The sequence below is a fragment of the Ptychodera flava genome (assembly GCF_041260155.1).
Source record: "Ptychodera flava strain L36383 chromosome 23 unlocalized genomic scaffold, AS_Pfla_20210202 Scaffold_24__1_contigs__length_23054250_pilon, whole genome shotgun sequence".
In the NCBI taxonomy this organism is placed as follows: Eukaryota; Metazoa; Hemichordata; class Enteropneusta; family Ptychoderidae; genus Ptychodera; species Ptychodera flava.
In genome coordinates, this window is record NW_027248278.1 from 14,516,840 (window position 1) to 14,522,047 (window position 5,208).

The window sequence follows — 5,208 nt, forward strand, 5'->3', positions numbered from 1 at the left end:
GCTATTCTTTATATAATGGGTGTAAATTCTGAGACCTTTTCAGTAGTATTGTTCAATAAGACTGTTCTTGAAAGTGACAAAAAATCAGAATTACTTGTCAACATTGTGTATGTGTAGTGACATTGTTATCATTGCTAAAGGGACTGCAGTTCTTAAAATGACTTCAATTTATAATAATAACACTGTTAGTGATAGTTGCATGTAATTATGTACATTCTCTGGACATTATACTGATCTTTTATGTTTTACACAGTAAACATAAAAGTTGAAAACTCAAGTGAAATTATCCATATGTATATTACAGCTTCACAAGTGTAAGGCACTACCACAGTAATACATTTTCTGGAGACACAAAGAATTGTACGGGACAAAAGTAAAAGTGAAAATGCACATTAAAGCTCAAATATCTGTATGTTTTGAATATTGTTCAGTATTAGCCATGTTTCTTGTTGGCTCCTAAAGCAGTATTAAATGTAGTAACCTTCAAGTATAGCCCAAGTGCTCAAAATTAACATTTTTATTGCTCAAAGCATTGTAATTGTATTCAAGTAAGGGTTTGAATTCATTTGTGAATAGCAATGGTCAGTAAACATACATATGTGTTGTTAACATGCATAAAACTTGAATTATACTTCTAGGATTTTGTAGATAGAACTACAGGAACTGTAGTTTATGTACAAAAAACTCTGAAACATCCAAGTTACAGATAGTGGCCCTTTAACTACCCCCCTTTTTTGGGGGGGTCGGCTATTTGTATGACATATGCATCACTCAGGCTAGTGTATATAGCCAAAAGGTCAATGTAATTTGATAGTAAAGTAATATACAAAGAATGATATACCAGTACTGTGTTCAGTTGTTATGAGTATGGAGCAAAATAATAATTGACATTGTGAAGAAATTTACCTCTGTCATTATAACATGCGGCTCATTGTCACTATTAATTGTTCTGTAACTTTCCTCTGATGCATCATCTGTTGATACAGGAAGTTCATCCTGTTCTTCATGGCAATCTAGAAGTATGTCAAAATTTAAAATTATACACTCTATATTTTAATCCTGTGTAGAGAATTATGATGAATAGTTTTAATGGACAAAATCTAATGGGAATATCTCTGGCATTCTTCAATTTTATATCATGCTTGAACCATTTTTGTTAAACTTTACACAAGTTCATGTCCCTTGGTATTTTTCTTGTTCAGACTTATAAGTCAGACAAACAATTGTTTTATAGTCCATGGAGGTCAGAGGCAGAGTGTGTGGGAATGCAAGGCCAATTTAAATTAGCATAGTTTTGTGCTTGTATAACCAATTCATCAACAGTATTACACAGTACTGACAAAATGTTGTTCTATTTTTTCATAATTTTGAGTGATAACTTAGACAATACACAATATATCAGAGTATATAAAAGTATATTGTAGATTTCTTACCACCATGTACATGTGTGAGGTCAAGAGTTTCAACCAGCCTGTCATTAGAATATATCCTGACACGTCTAAGTGGTGTGGTTATTTGCTCTTCTTAACCTTATCTGTGATTTCATTCCAGGTCAGCTTCACAGAGGTCATGACATCACTGAGAGTGGATGACCTGAAGTGTTTGAGTGTCGGACCCTCCTGCAAATTATTGTGGATGAATGCAGTATTACTTAACCAGGTAAGTATATTTGTGATGTTTGTCAATTATTTTCAATACCATTGAATCTGACATGTTTCATTGTAATGATTTTTATCATGATTTCTTTACCATTTTGTGCTGAACAACTGTTTTCTAATTATTTTGCTTTTCAAATCTTCATGACACATTAAAAGACTGATCATTACATCTTTCCGAATGCCATTTAATTTCCAAATTTCTGATAAACAGATCAAATTTCTGCAGCAGTTAATTGATTTTGATACTCACTGGTTTACTGTCTTGTTCATTAGTCCTATCAAAGAATTCTACTCCATCATCTCTCTGGCTCACCAAATGTCTGCTCCTCTAATGATGTAGTCACTAATTCTCTCCATGTGAGCTAGTATCAAGGTATGCCTTCTCATCAAGTTTAATGGAAAGACTGTATTTCCACCAAAGGAAAGAGACTTGCCCAGTTTTGAAATTTCAGAATCAAGTGTGAGAGATGGAAGTCTTGCTTCTTCTTCTGCATGTAATCTGATGAAGACATTTCAATAATTCTCCAGGCCGTTTGAAGACGTTGATTTGGTAATCCTGCGGATGGCATTGAAAACCCTTTCCTGGCTTTCAGTGTTGGGGGAATAAAGGGAAATGATCCTGTACTGCTCTGGTAAGTGAACAACCACATTGTGATAATATCTTCCATAGAATTTCTCTGTGTCATGGTCTTTGGTTTACTTATTAATTTGATGCACAGAAGTCCATGTAAGAATGTGATATTGTACAGGGGCAGGACAAGTTCTGGGCATCTGTAACGTCATGCAGGTAGGAGATGTGACTTACTTCAGCCAGAGTTTTCATTAAGGTTGATATATCTTCACTTACTTTGCCTCTTACTTGTTTGTCTTCTATATACTTGGTAACTAGAATAACTGCTTTTCTTATGTCAGATCCCGTACTTCATCTGCATTGCCTAACGCTGCCTGAATGAACTTCTCCAACTCATCTCTTTCCACTTTACTCACAAGATGTGGTAATTCATCAAGGATGTTCTTGGCATGACCTTTGATGTCGTGTAGTGGTTCGGCCTTTAGAGTCTCATAGTTTTTGCAATTTATTCTGCTTAAGTCCTCATCTTCATTCTTGTAGAGAAGTGAATGAACTCTCTGCATACCATGAAGTATCTTGTCCAGGCTTTCTTTGAGCTCATCTTTCAGTGCTGTCTCTTCATACTCCTGACCCTGCTTGAGAGTTCTTTTCTCAGTGAATCAACCTTCAGGTTTTGGTATGGCTTTACTTTTCCTGGATTTTTTGTTTTCCAGGTGTACCCACTGGTGACCAGTTCCTTGTTTTCTGACATTGAGAGGGGTTGAATTCTAAATGCATGCACAAGATCATTATTCCGACGTACATCGATACCACACACACATTGATAATGGCCACCTTTCTGTTGACCCTCTTCAAACTCTTGTGCTGGACCATCTCCATGGAAAACCTGTTGATGTCATCAAATTTCACAGGAATTTCATCAATGGACACTGGTGTTGTTGAAGCTTTCAAGTCCTCTATACGGGTGTCAATGTATCCAAGTTGTTCTTCATCTGTTGGACCTGATCTTCCCATGATATAAAGGTGGGGTTTTTCAACAATGGCTTCAACATCAACATCTGTACCATGGATCTGCTTATATTCTGCACGGGTGTAGAATGTGGCTGGGTCATACAGCCAGGTGACCATGAATACAATGTGTGAGTGGTTTGCTATGCTACTATGATCATGCCACATCTTGAAATGACGCCTCCGTTGCAACATTTTTAGCTTTTCTTTCATTTGGGTTATATTATAACTTTTGTCATATTCATTTATATCCAAAAGCCGCTGTTTCAGTTCCTCATCCTCCAGATGGTCAAGATAATCATCAGTATTTGCCCGCAACACACCAAGTTTCTCCTGCCTCTTCAATTCTGTTGTTTGTATTTTCCTTAATGGTATTTTCCTTGCAAATACTGTGAAGGTTTCTTCCTTCAGGTGGCCATCTTTATCAATTGTTTCTTTTAGAAATGTTTTTGGTGCCACCAGTTCACCTATTTCAACCTCACCATTGAGGATTTTCATTTTCAGGGTTTCCTGCAGTGTTTTAGCACTCCTTGGTTGGGGTACGGTCACCTCTTCCCTCGTCCCTTCAACTTTTTCTTCTTACTCTCCTTTCATATTCTCTGCCTTGGACTTCCTTTGTTGTGTTAAATTTGTTTACATCAATACCCTGTGACTCTGCATATGCCTTTAAGATTTGACCAGCATTATGAGCAATTTTAGTTGGATTACCAAGACAGGTCACATTGTATTTTCGTCCCAGGGCTGACCAGTTGACATCTGCTCCCTCTTTATATTCAGACATGTCTTTCATGAATAATGTTTTATCCCATTCTCTTTTTTCCAGATGCCCAACCGCATTGCGAGGAGACTTCTTACCCAGTTTTTCCAGCTGAATTGCATTAAATACTCTATCAGTAGCATCATCGAGACACTCATAATGGTTAGCAAGACGAGTACGGTCATAACTGGAAAATGACTGACCAGATGCAAGAACATTTTGCAGATCTTTATCATTTTCAATTAGTTTGTCTTCTATTTCTTGTTTGTACAGTCTCTTTCTTTTTCTGTTGAGTTCTTTTATCTGATTTGGTGTTTTTCTCATTTGAAGTTGTGCTGAGTTTACCTTTGTTACAGCCTTATTAAACTCAATATTGTAATTTTGCTGAAATGCACTTTCAGTTTGTCATAAATATATCCTGCTGCCCTAGCTACTTCTTTCTGCATACTTTTGGTGATTTTTCATTCGTTTTGGGTGATGTCACAGTGGTTGATGATAAGGCAGCAGTGACTTCACTTATCACTGGAACAACTACTTTTTACCAAGTACCCTGTTAAGTCTGTTAACATCAGCCTCTGTTGTCTTGCAAGCAGTGCAATCCAAAGCAGTGTGACTTCGCTTCCTGTAATCGGCAAGCCTTGCCATGCACTCAATGAAAAATGTGTCAGTAAACGTTGTTTCTCTCCATTTGCATTGCACTATTCCCAATTGCCTTTTACTGACAGCATTTTTTCGAAAGTTGGAATTTGCCGCCGAAATTTGTCCCTACTAACTAACATACTGTTATGAATATGCATTGTCTTACAATACCGTCCATACCTTTCCTGCATGCTGATATTTTCAGAAGGTTGATACACCATAGACTTCTTACTTGTCATGACTTCCTTTGTACTTCGTGCAGCAATAACAATGAGGAATCCACAACACACCATTATGACAAGAATATCCAGAAATTTACATCAAAATGCCGACGGGAAATCCTCTGTAGCAGACAGCTTTTTATGAGCAGCAGACAACGTTTTGAAAAAGTCCGCCAAAATTGTAGCAAATCTCGTACTTTATGCAAATAATATGCAAAATAGAATGCGAAATAGCCATACGCTTGCATCGTGATATCGTGCATTGACCGGAATTTTTGACGAAAATCGTGTATTTTAAGTTTTTCATGACGATTTATTTTGAGTTTAATAATAACCATCACAACAGCACCCATT